General features: G+C 45.9%; 1 long non-coding RNA gene across 1 annotated transcript in view; it reads left to right on the plus strand.

The window, feature by feature from the left end:
* LOC136794078 (uncharacterized) overlaps positions 1-10,180 on the plus strand; it is a 120,637-nt gene extending 110,457 nt beyond the window's left edge. The window contains exon 8 of the long non-coding RNA XR_010840356.1: positions 9,876-10,180. This is a non-coding gene — a long non-coding RNA (uncharacterized lncRNA). The remainder of the gene's footprint in view (positions 1-9,875) is intronic.
* Positions 10,181-12,673: the final 2,493 nt, after the last annotated feature.

Here is a 12,673-nt window from a genome sequence, read left to right on the forward strand (position 1 = left end):
TTTCTTCCTTCCTTCCTTCCTTCCTTCCTTCCTTCCTTCCTTTCAAGCTGCAAGTCATTTTAAATACATAACTTCTTACTAAAAGTCTCCAGTTCATATAACCAAGGGATTTATAACTTCTCCTTTAAAAGATTTATTCCTGGGACTTCCCTGGTGGTCCAGTGGTTCAGACTCTGCACTTCCAGTGCAGCAGGCGTGGGTTCAATCCCTAGTTGGGGAGCTAAGGTCCCACATGCTGTGCAGCCAAAGAAATTTTTTTTAAAAGTTATATTCCTGTATTATTGAATTTAGTGGTTTAGGTTTTGTTTGAATATTTAGAAGATTTCAATTTATTTACCAGGAACAAACAAAACATCATGTAAAAATAGTTTTCCAGAAAGTATTTCCATCATTCTCTTCTTCCCTTTCTCGTGCAGACTGGTGTTTTATCTTTACAAGTTCTGCGTCGTTCCATAAGAAAGCTGCTCTTCTTCTGGTTTCATAAGAGATGGTGAACAATGGTAAAATATCCAGTTTACCTAAATTTCTTGAGTACACTTCGGGGAGCAAATGATGGGGTGGGATGTTGGGACAGAGTGAGAGCTACAGATTCTGGTGAGACTGAGAGTCAGTCACAAAAATTCCTGGGCTGTGGTGAAGGGAGAACAAATATAAATCAAGTTCCTGCTGGTGGACAGGAAGCCACAGTGAAGAAGAATGGTGTGTAGCTGGGCTGTGTAATTGGGCCCATAAGTGCTGTGTCTTCTGATGGTAATTATGAACAGAAACCAAATAATAATTCCTAATAACATGTAGGTGACCAATCCTTGAGAGCTGAGGCAGAGAGAAGGAGAGACGGCATTATACCTTGTCTCTGGTTCATTGAGTTTCCCAGGCTGATTTGTGACCAATCTTGGGTGAAATCATAACTACATCATTTTTACTAAGGTGATCTGCTTTCATGGGGTCCTTTCTCTGCACTTTGTCCTATGAAAAAGCCCACTGATGAAACAGCCATGGAGAACGTGTTTCCACATGGCCTCGCACCTCCATTTCAAAGTGCTTTAAAACTTCTTTTCATCCAAAAATCAATGACAGAAAAGGATTGAGATCAAATCCCATATAGACGTAGTGAAAGAAAAAAGAGAATAAGGAGAAGAATAGCATCTCTTCAGACAATAAAATCAAGTTGGAAAAGACAGGTCCATAAACCAGATCAAAACTGTAACCTGTTATTTCACAGTGGGCTTTTAAAAGATGTTAGGAAAAAGAATGCAAAAGTTGAAAGAACATGGATTGAGGAGGGAATGGGAAGTTATTGTTTAATGGCTATAGAGTCTCTGTTGGGGATGGTGAAAAAGTTCTGGAAATGGTAAATGCTGACAAATGCCACCTATGGGTGTTTGGTTTTAGTTGATCTTCTTCCATGTCAGGGTTTGGAGAGATTCAGAGACTGTGCGGCTGCCTCCATCTTTCTGAGGTCCTGCTCAATCTTTTTTGACATAATTATTTTGAATTTGGAGAGTGGTGATGTTTGCACAGCATTGTGAATGTATTTAATGGCACTGAATTGTGTACTTGAAAATGGTTGAAATACTACATTTTGTTTTATGTGTATTTTACCAAAATAAAAAAAGATGAAAGAACAGCATAAACCAGAATTAGGTAAGATGATAGAACTCAGGACAGAATTCAAAATAAAAGAAAAATAATTCAGAAATGAAGACTACATTTAAAATAATACAAGAGTGGGTACTTCCCTGGTTGTCCAGTGGTTAAAAATCTGTCTTCCAGTGCAGGGAATACACGTTCGATCCCTGGTTGGGGAACTGACATCCCACATGCTGCAGGGAAAGTAAGCCTGCACGCCGCAACTACTGAGCCCACGTGCTCTGGAGCCCACACGCCACAACTAGAGAGCCCACGAGGCACAGGGAAGACCCCATGCACTGCAACGAAGAGCCTGCGTGCTGCACCTAATACCTGACACCACAAAAACTAAACAAATAAATTAATTAAATTAATTAAATAAAATAATACGAGTGAATGAACATAATGGATAATGCCTTAAGAGAAACAAACAAGAAAAGGAAAAAAAATTTAATCAAAAAGAAGATAAGAATTTTAGAGAAATGGCAAACATAAAACAGGCAAAAATAGGACAGCTCTGAAAAGAGTAATATAAATAGGTGTAAGAATCTATTATACCATAAAAGTGACATTTAAAATCAGTGGGACAGATTAGTCAATCAATTGTGATACATACATGTTAGGGTATAAATATTTCCCTGGAAGGACCCACAGCACGACAAAAGCAGATGTCTCTGAGGAGGGAAACGTGTGGCTGGGGAAAGTGGGAAAAAGGGTGACTTTTCATTGAATTGTCTTGTGTATGTACCTTTTCTAATGTTCTGTCATGTGAGTCTGTTACCTCTGAAGTTCGCTGAGTTCAAACCCCAGTTCCCCAAATTGCTAGCTCTTAATCCTGGGCAAACTCTTCACACTCTCCAAGCCTCTTTATCTGTGAAATAAGGTCAGTAACTTAGCCTGGTGCTGCCTGGCACAGAATAAACTCTCAATAAATGGAGTTTATTAGTGAAAAAACCCCAAATGCCCATCAGTGCAGGAATGGATTTTTTAAATGGGGTGTATATGTGAAATATACAGTCATGAAAAGGAATGAAGTACTGACACATGCTACGACATGGACGAACTTGAAAACATTATGCTAATTGAAAGAAGCCAAACACAGTGGTCATATGTGTATTATTTCATGAAATGTCCAGAAAAGGCAAAACCGTAGTGACAGAAAGCAAATGAATGGTTGCAGGGACTGAAGGAGGAGGGGATGAAGAGGGCCTGCTGATGGTTACGGGGGCTTCTTTTTAGGGTGATGAAAACGTGATGGGTTAGATGATGCTGATGGTTGCATAGGCTTGTGAATGTATGAAATGACACTGAATTTGCAGTTTCAGAAGGTGAATTTTATGGCATGTGAATGATATCTCAGAAAAATAATTTTGAAAATGAAAATTGCCAGATTTCCCATAGTCACTATCCAGTGTCTCCATCTCTCCCTTCTCCCCACTGCATTCCTTTTGACGCCCACCACTGCCGCTCTCTCCCACCCTCACTCCCTCGAGCTGCCCCACGAGGCCTCCCAGGGAGCCCCTGAAGCGCTGTGCGCCTGCGTCCTGTGGCTGTTGGAGCGGCTGCCCAGTGTGTGTGCCCCCACCACTCTCACCCGTGAGAGTGGCCGCTTCCCTCGCATTTTTCTCGTGCGTTTCAGCCACTGGTGATGTTTACAGAAGGCAGCATGTGCCGTGGTCAATGGAGGAAGTCCCTCAAGTTCATATTTAGGCCCGTCCAGAAGTTTGATTTCATCCTCCAGTAACCTCAGGATGCTGTGCTCTGAAAGCCAGGTTGGCCACCTGCGGGCACTTGCAAATACTGAGGACTTCGGAGGCATTTGGGCCTCCAATTGAGGCCTTGTACCTCCACATGCGATGTGACCTCAGCCCTCTGCTGCACCTCTCTAAGTGAAGTGGCACAGGAATACTGACCTTGCCTGTTGTTGCCAGGATTAACTGAGTAGTGCATTGGCTGCCCTGGTGCTTAGGTGTTGAGTACATGGTGATGTACATACCAGGCCCTATTGGTGGGCCTCCTGATGCAGCAGTTCCCTTGGCTCTGCCCCTGTCGTCAGCTGCCCCTAGGATAACTCGGAGCCCGAGCCACTTCTCTGGTAGATTTCCCTATTCCCCCACTATGGTCACACCTGCATAAGGCAACTCAAACCTTTCAGAGATGTGTCCTGAACCTCTTCTTTTCATAAATACCTATCTGGTGGTTGTGAGACTTAAGGCCAACCTCCCCAAGAGACTTTTTCTGTTTCTCCTAGGAAGCCTAGACTCATCTTCTGTCATCTTCAACTCTATTCAAATTTTGTTCTTTCAACCCTGACCTCTGACCCTGCTTTTTACTTCTGCCATTTCATCCTCACTCCTGCTTCCTTTCATAAATCCATAAATCTCTTGGCCTTCCTAGCCCTGGGCCAAGTTCCTTCCTCTTTCCTCAGTTTTCACCCCTTTCCTCCCGTTTCCTTCCTTCTCCCATCCAACTTTCAGTCCTTCCTTTCACATGCAGACTTTGATTCCAGCCCCATCAAAACAAAACCATGTCACAGTTGGCAGCATCTCAAAATTCAAAAGGTTTATTACTCATCTATTAATCCTATTACATTTATTTCTTCAGTTTAATTGTTTTTAAATATATCAAAATAACTAGAGAAATTTATACCTATCTTATCTATATATGGAAGAACAGCTGGTACCCAAGGTGGCACCAACAATCCTAGCAGCTCTTACTGTACGTATCCGTAGTAGTCAGCAATTTCCATTTCTTTTTCCCTCTCAGTGAAAAACGTCAGTTTCCCCAGAGAGGTGTATTTGGCAGCATTCTCACGTTCTTGTTGAGCCGCCTCTTCATGGCCTCCCGCTCTGGCCTCTGCTCTTGTTCGATGGGCGTTGACATTACTGGCTCAGGAACATTGGGTTGCCTCCATTGAATTTGGTGCTTGCTGAAGTCTTGGAATAGAAATGGGGTTTGGAGCTCCGGTGGGGACTGGCGCTTAGTCAGAGCAGGGGGAACAGGCTCCCGCTGGAGAGAAGTGCAAGGTGAAGTTTTGTACGGTGCAGGCCTCGGAGCAGCAGACGGACGGACACTAGGCTGGGTATGGTCGGTCCAACCCGCTTGGGTTGGGTTGGTCGCAGTTGGCTGAGCTGGTTTGGCGGGACCTGGCAAAGAGGCAGGAGGTGGCTGGGGTGAACTCACTGCAGCAGGTTGAGCTGGGTTAGTAGAAGCAGGCTGGGCACGGTCAGCCACAGCAGGCCAATGTGAGGCCAGAGACTGTGGCCTCCGAGGAGCAGGTCGAGCTTGAGGCTTGTCCCAGGCAGAAAAAGGCAGAGGCATCCAGTTGACCTTCCCAGGAGGAGGCAGCTCATACTGGGATGGAGATGGACACTCTTTTTCAGCACTGCTGTCTGGTTTCTGGGCTTGGCCTTGAGTTTTCTCAGGACCCTGACCCTCACGTGGGGTATGCCGCCATGGCTGGATCGCTGGGGGTGGCTGGCGGTCTTTAGGGTTGATTGAATTTCCCAAGACCCGACAGGAAGAGAGCCCAGTTTTCTTATCATTCTTCTTCCCCAGTGCGTGAAAAACTGTCACAGACTCCAGCATGCGCGTGGCTAGGGCGGTTCGAGGCTTTTTAAAGTTCTCTTGGATAAGCTCAGTTTGGTGTTTCTTTCGCTTCGTCTTGGGAATTGTTGGCTTCTCTTCTGCCTTGACTTTGTTCCCTGACTTTTTATTCTCTAATGTAACAGATAAGGAAAAAAACACGCTTTGTGAGACAGTCAGTGATTTGTCCAAAGTCACACAGATAGTAAATGTCAAAGTAAAACTGAACTTAGGTCTCCGGAATTCTAGTTCAATAGTCTCTCTCATTATTCCATGCTACTTTGAATCTACTACTAAATTTAGGGGCAAAATAAATGTAATGAAAAACTTTAAAAAGTTTCTTTTCTTGGGCTTCCCTGGTGGCGCAGTGGTTGAGAGTCTGCCTGCCGATGCAGGGGACACGGGTTCGTGCCCTGGTCCGGGAAGATCCCACATGCCGCGGAGCAACTAAGCCCGTGAGCCATGGCCACTGGGCCTGCGCGTCCGGAGCCTGTGCTCCGCAACGGGAGAGGCCACAACAGTGAGAGGTCCGTGTACCACACACACACAAAAAGGTTTCTTTTCTTACCTGCCATGGTCAGAGAAGAAGAGGAAACATCAACTGCAGATACAAGGGATGAGGAGACAACACTGGAGGATGTCTGAGTGGCTGCAGCTGAACGGCACATGTGCCCAGTCCAAAGGTCACTGGTTACTGGTCACTGGTCACTTGTGATGATGCAAATTTGTTTACAAACAACTCCATGGAAACCCCAAGAGTCTACCAAGTGGTAGTAGGTTAGGTAGGAGAACGATGTCACAAAGCAGGCAGTTTACAGGTATGAGATAGCTAATAGGGAGGTCCGATCCCCAACAGGAAGGTGGGATTGGGTGAAGAGAGTGTAGGAGAGCTAAAACAACACCTAAATTTCTGAGCTCCAGGTAGGAAATCCTAGAAGACAGATTTACCTTCCCCAGGCTCTCACATTAGGGAAATCATTGCAACATTTCTTACAGATGTTCATTAATATAATTAACTAACAGTTACAGAGGGAGAGACAGAGGGAGAGGGAGATGGAGGGAAAGTGAGAAGGAGGGAACGTGATGGAGGGAGGTAGAGGGTGAGGGAGAGAAGGAGGAGAGAGGGAGAGGGAGGGAGGAACAGACCTCTCTCTCCCTCTCTCCCCCCTCCCTCTCCCTCTCCCTCTCTCCCTCTCCCTTGTCTCTGCCTCTCCCTCCATCTCTCCCTCTCTTGGAGGTAGTGAGGGAGATGGAGAGATGGAGGGAGAAGGAGAGGGAGAGTTGGAGGGAGAGGGAGGGAGGGAAAGGGAAAGAGGGAGGGAGAGAGGGAGAGATGGAGGGAGGGAGAGACATCTTTCGCTCCCTCCCTCTATCCCTCTCTCCCTCTCCCTCCTCTCTCTTCCTCTCCCTCTCCCCCTCTCCCTCCCCCTCCTTCCCTCTTTAGAGAGGGGGGGGGAGAGGGGGAGAGGGAGGGAGGGAGGGAGAGACGTCTTTTGCTCCCTCTGTCTATCCCTCTCTCCCTCCCTCTCCTGCTCTCTCTCCCTCTCCCTCCACCTCCTTCCCTCGCCATAGAGGGAAGGAGGTGGAGGGAGAGGGAGAGGGATAGAGGGAGGGGGAGAGGGAAAGGGAACAAAATAGAGGGAGAGCGGAACAGAGAAGAGGGACAGGGAGAGAGTGACATGGAGAGAAGGAGAGGGAAGAGGGAGAGGGAAAGAGGGAGAAGAAAGAGGGAAAGGGAGAGGGATATGGAGAGGGAGAGGCAAGAGGGAGAGGGAGAGAGAGAGAGAGGGAGAGGGAGAGGGAAGTGGGAAAGGGAGATGGAAAGAGGGAGAGAGGGAGAGGGAAGTGGGAGAGAAGAGAGGGAGAGACAGAGAGGGAGGGGGGAGGGAGAGGGAGAGGCAGAGAGGGACAGGGAGCCAGGGAGGGAGAGACGGAGGAGAGGAAGCAGGGAGAAAAGAGAGAAAGAACACACCATCTACATTTCTATCAAATGACACCCGGGATCCTTACACAACCAGAAGAAAATAACACAGCGAGGCACTTTCTCAGCTGGAACCGGAACTGCACACAGGGCCAAACACCACCAGGCTAGCCACACATGTCCAGCTGCGCCCCATCCCCGTGAGTCCGGTCACCAGGGCTCTGAGTGTCTGCTCCTGGGAGCTGGGGTTCACCCTCTTGCCCAGGAGGCCGGGCCAAGACAGCAGGGCCCTGGGCTGGACACAAAGGGGGAAAAGCATCCCCACAGGACAGCTTGTGGGAGCAGATTCAGCTGCCAGATTCTGGAGGCCCGGGATCACCCTGTGGCCCGTGAAACCCAGGAGGCACGAGCGTCTTGCATCGTGATTCCTGTCCGTTGGACTCTAAAGTTTATGTAGGGAATCTTGGAAACAGTGGTAAGAAGACTGAATTCAAATGAGCTTTAGGCTATTATGGACCACTAGGCAGTGAGTGCGTTGCTAAAATCCCTCCCAGCTTCGCACTTGTTGAATGTGAAGATCCCCGAGATGCAGCCGATGTTGTCCAAGACTGTTGAATTAGGTCACAAGTCCCCTCTGTGATTGCTGTACATGAATACATAGCTCTTTGGAATATTTTTTTGGAAATTGAGATGATCAATATACCAATGTCCTGCCAGATTAAGAGTAAATTGTAGAGCTGAATTTTGCGTTACTGTGCAATATTTTTTTCATGCTGTCATTTGTAATATGTTTTGTGAGAATCCTTGGGATTAAAGTTTTGGTTCTAAAAGAAAAAAAGAAAAGAATCCACCTGCCAATGCAGGGGACACGGGTTCAAGCCCTGGTCCGGGAAGATCCCACGTGCCACAGATCAACTAAGCCCGTGGGCCACAACTACTGAGCCTGCGCTCTAGATCCTGGGAGCCACAACTACTGAGCCCCCATGCCACAACTACAGAAGCCTGCACGTCTAGAGTCCGTGCTCTGAAACAAAAGAAGCCGCCCTAATGAGAAGCATGTGCCCACAACGAAGAGGAGCCCCCGCTCGCCACAACTAGAGAAAGCCTGCGTGCAGCAACGAAAACTGAACGCAGCAAAAGAAAAAAAGAAAAGAAAAGAAAAAGACGATACTGGCCAGGTGATCACGAGTAAAATCGTTTGTCAACAAGTCCCGTTGATGGTGTGTATCCTTGATGTGACCTGAGGAGAATGGCATTTTTATCTTTGTCTGAATCTTCCACCCCAAACCCCATAACTCCAGACCAACCATAAGAAAAACATCATAAAATAAAGAGACAAACAAATTGAGGGACAAAATACCTGACCAGTCCTCCTCCAAACTTTCAAGGTATCAAAACCCAGGCTCATCTGAGAAATGTCATAGCCCAGAGGAGACTGGGAGAGAAAAAAGATGTTAGGGGAAAACTAGGGAAATTCTAATAAAGTGTGGACTTTAGTTAATAATAATGTATCCATCTTGATTCCTTAGTTGGATAAACATGTCGTACTAACGTACTAACATGTTGGAAATAAGGGTACTGGGTCGGGGTCCACGGCACTCTGTACACTCTGTACAGATCTGCGCAACTTCTTTGTGACTCTAAGCTATTCTAAAATTAAGCAAGTACTAAACAGAGATAAGAAAGTGATTTCCCTGATTTGAACACACCTGAGTTTCTTTTCATGGTCACATTTTTGCTCTCTGCATGTGTCTTGGAATCAGTAGCAAAGGAGAGTTGCCAGCCCCTGGGAAGATGTGGCTGGTTTGCAGGTGGCTTGCTCTGGAGCTGCAGACCACGGTGGGAAGTCTGCAGCCCTGGGCTGCACTTAGAACCATGGGAGGGGATGGGCCAGCTCAGTTAGGGATGGAACCTATAAATAAACCTTTTTTTCTTTTCCATTATGGCTTATCACAGGATACTGAATAGAGTTCCCTGTGCTAGACAGTAGGACCTTGTAGTTTATCCATCCTATATTTAATACTTTGCACCTGCTAACCCCAAACTCCCAATCCAACCCTCCCTCACTCTTTCTCCCCCTTGGCAACCACAAGTCTGTTCTCTATGTCTGCGAGTCTGTTTTTGTTTCATAGACGAGTTCATTTGTGTCGTATTTTAGATTTCACATATAAGTGAGATCATATGATATTTGTCTTTCTCTTCTGACTTACTTCACTTCGTAAGATAATATCTAGGTCCATCCACGTTGCTGCAAATAGCATTATTTCATTCTTTTTATGGCTGAATAATATTCCATTGTATATATGTACCACATCTTCTTTATCCATTCATCCATCAGTGGACACTTAAGTAGCTTCCACGTCTTGGCTATTGTAAATAGTGCTGCAATGAACATTGGGGTGCATATATCTTTTCTTTCTTTTTTCTTTCTCTTTCCCTTTCTTTCTTTCTTTCTTCTTTCTTTCCTTCCTTCTATCTTTCTCTTTCTTTCTTCTCTCTCTCTCTCTCTCTCTCTCTCTCTCTCTCTCTCTCTCTCTCTCTCTCTCTCTCTCTCTCTCTCTCCCTCCCTCCCTCCCCCCCCCCTCTCTTTCTTTTTTTGTCACAAGGCATGTGGGATCTTAGTTCCCTGACCAGAGATGGAACCCATGCCCCCTGCACTGGAAACACGGAGTCGTAACCACTGGACCTCCAGGGAAATCCCAGGGGTGTATGTATATTTTTTAATTAGAGTTTTCTCCAGATCTCTGCCCAGGAGTGGAATTGCGGGACCCTATGGCAGCTGTATATGTTCTCTGCAAGTCTCACATCGATCACCTGCACTCCAATCCTTGCTCTCAACGTCATCTTCGGGGAACCCAACCTGCGACAGGGACCTTGACAAGAAGAAATGGCTGAGGGAAAAGCTACCTGCACAGGGAGGAGATAGAGGCCATCGCCCCTGGGGTGCAGTGGGGAGAGTGGGCAGAGATTTGTCATTTCACCCCCGATACTCATCTCAGCCCTCCTGGCTGCCCCACTCTAGGTCACCTCGGGATACAGAGGTGACCCGGTTTGAGTCCCTGAGTGTGCAGGAATCTAGGGGCACCAGTGGGTCTGGATACTATTAGTGCAGGGTCTCCCCCACAGCACTGGGGTTATTCGGGGCAGGTCATCCTCTGCTGGTGGCCCCTCCTGGGCACTGTGTGGGGTTCAGCAGCATCCCTGGCCCCACCCATTTTATTCCAGGGGCCCCTCCCCGCCAGTTGTGACAAGCACAGATTTTCCCCAGACATCACCGAAGAACTGGGTGAGGCGGGGGCAGGATGGCCCTGGGGAAGGACAGCTGTGTTGAAGCAACCAGCCTGGCCCAGGGCAAGGTCTGCCCCAATCCCGTCAGCACCTGCATTTAGAACTGCCCCTTCCCTCCCCACCTACCCTGCCCTGCAGTGGTCTCCGAGACATCATCCGCATGTAATAAATCACACCTCAGTTGACTGCTGCCCTCGCTAGAACGTGAGCTCTTTGAGGACAGGGATGCTGTTACATCCCCAGCACCTAAAAGAGTGTCTGCTGTGTAGTAGATGCTTCCTAAATACTTGCTGAATAAAGGAGTTGAATAAAGGGATGAGTGGATGAATGAATGAAGGTTACAATGGAAGGAGCGGAGAGGTTCCCTTTCTGGTTCTCGGGGGTTGGGAGATCAAGTGAAAGGTGCGTCCTAAATAGGCTGACCAGCGTTCTGGGGTTCCCGGGGACTGAGGGTTTCCCCAGAGTTCCAGCGCTCAAACCTGAGCGGTCCTGGGCAAACTGGGGGCGGGTGTGGGTCACCCTCTCTAAACACAGTAACAATACACTTAAGGGAGACACCGAAAGGACAAGCGTTTGGCTCCCTGACTGGCAAAGAGCAGGTGCTCAATTGTCATAAGTGTCCGTATCAGTGAGGGTTCTCCAGACAAACAGAATCCATAGGGTGTGTGTGTGTATACACACACACACACACGTACATATGTACACGTATACAAAAATATACAGCTGTGTATATATGTAGTATGCATACACACACATACACATATAGTGTATACAATACACACATATATACACATATGTATAATGCATAGTTTGTATATATACAGTATGTATACACACATAATATATACAATACACACATACATATACACCATACGTACACACATATAAAATGCATAGTTTGTATATATACAGGATGCACACATACATATAACATGCAATATACACACCTAGGTACATATATATATATGATACACATATACACAGTTATTTAGGTGTGTATATACATACACTATACATATATACACATATACACAATACATGCATGTACATACATATAGACACACATTCACATCTACATATAAAAGCATATAGCATAAAAATATACATGTACTGTATATATAAATTCATCATATATATACATACATATATATAAGATATGTACACATACATATATACAATATATACCCACACATACACACCTATATGGAAATATGCGCCTGTACATACACATATAAATACATACGCAAGTGTGTATATATATAGTACATAATATATACATATAATGCCTATATGACATATGCACATACAGGTATACAACATATAGACACCTATATATATAAATATACACTGTATACATACATATATACAGTGTACATATACTGTATATATTCACACACCCATATATCAATATATGGGTGTGTGTATATATACAGCATGTTCACATTTATAATATGTATACTATATATAGATACACATACATACATGTATACAATATATACACACAAATATATAGGCTTGTATGTATACTGTATATAGTACTTACACATATACTACAAACGCATGCAGATATAAACATGTGTATACATATATATATAACATGTATACACATATACAGATTAATAGGCTTGTATATATTCAGTATTTTTACATATATAATTTTGTTTTAAGGAGTGGACTCATGTGACCTTGAGGCAGGCAAGTCAGGGCAGGACTCTGGGCTGGAGACACAGAGAAGAGCTGATGTCCCAAGCCCACTGGAGGAACAGCACCCTCTTCCTATGGAACCTCATTTTTCTCTCCCGTCCTTCACCTGATGCACGAGGCCCACCCACGCCGAGACATTGACAATCTCCTTTTCGCAAAGAGGACCAATTTCAGTGTGAATCTCTTCTGAAAAATACCTTCCTGGCCACATCTGGAATAATGTTTGTGGTTGCCGGGGCCCCACGCAGTGCGCACATGAGATTAACCATCGCCGTGCTGATGATGACACTTTATTTTCTCCCTTGACCATTGTCACTACTATTCCAATTAAAATGGCAGTGCCATGAGAGCAGGGCATTTCCTTTTTTGCCAGTACTGAGCGTCCAGGGTCTGGTGCCTAGCACAGGCTAAATACACGGCATTTTTGTGAACAGACGCCGGGATTCCGGCTGTCATATTTAATGAGGAATTATAGTCTTATTTTGGGGCCGGGGGGGGGGGGGTCACGGTACGTCAAGGGCGGGAGTCGAACCCGCCACTCCAGGC

This window comes from Kogia breviceps, chromosome 4 (genome assembly GCF_026419965.1).
Source record: "Kogia breviceps isolate mKogBre1 chromosome 4, mKogBre1 haplotype 1, whole genome shotgun sequence".
Classification (NCBI taxonomy): domain Eukaryota; kingdom Metazoa; phylum Chordata; class Mammalia; order Artiodactyla; family Physeteridae; genus Kogia; species Kogia breviceps.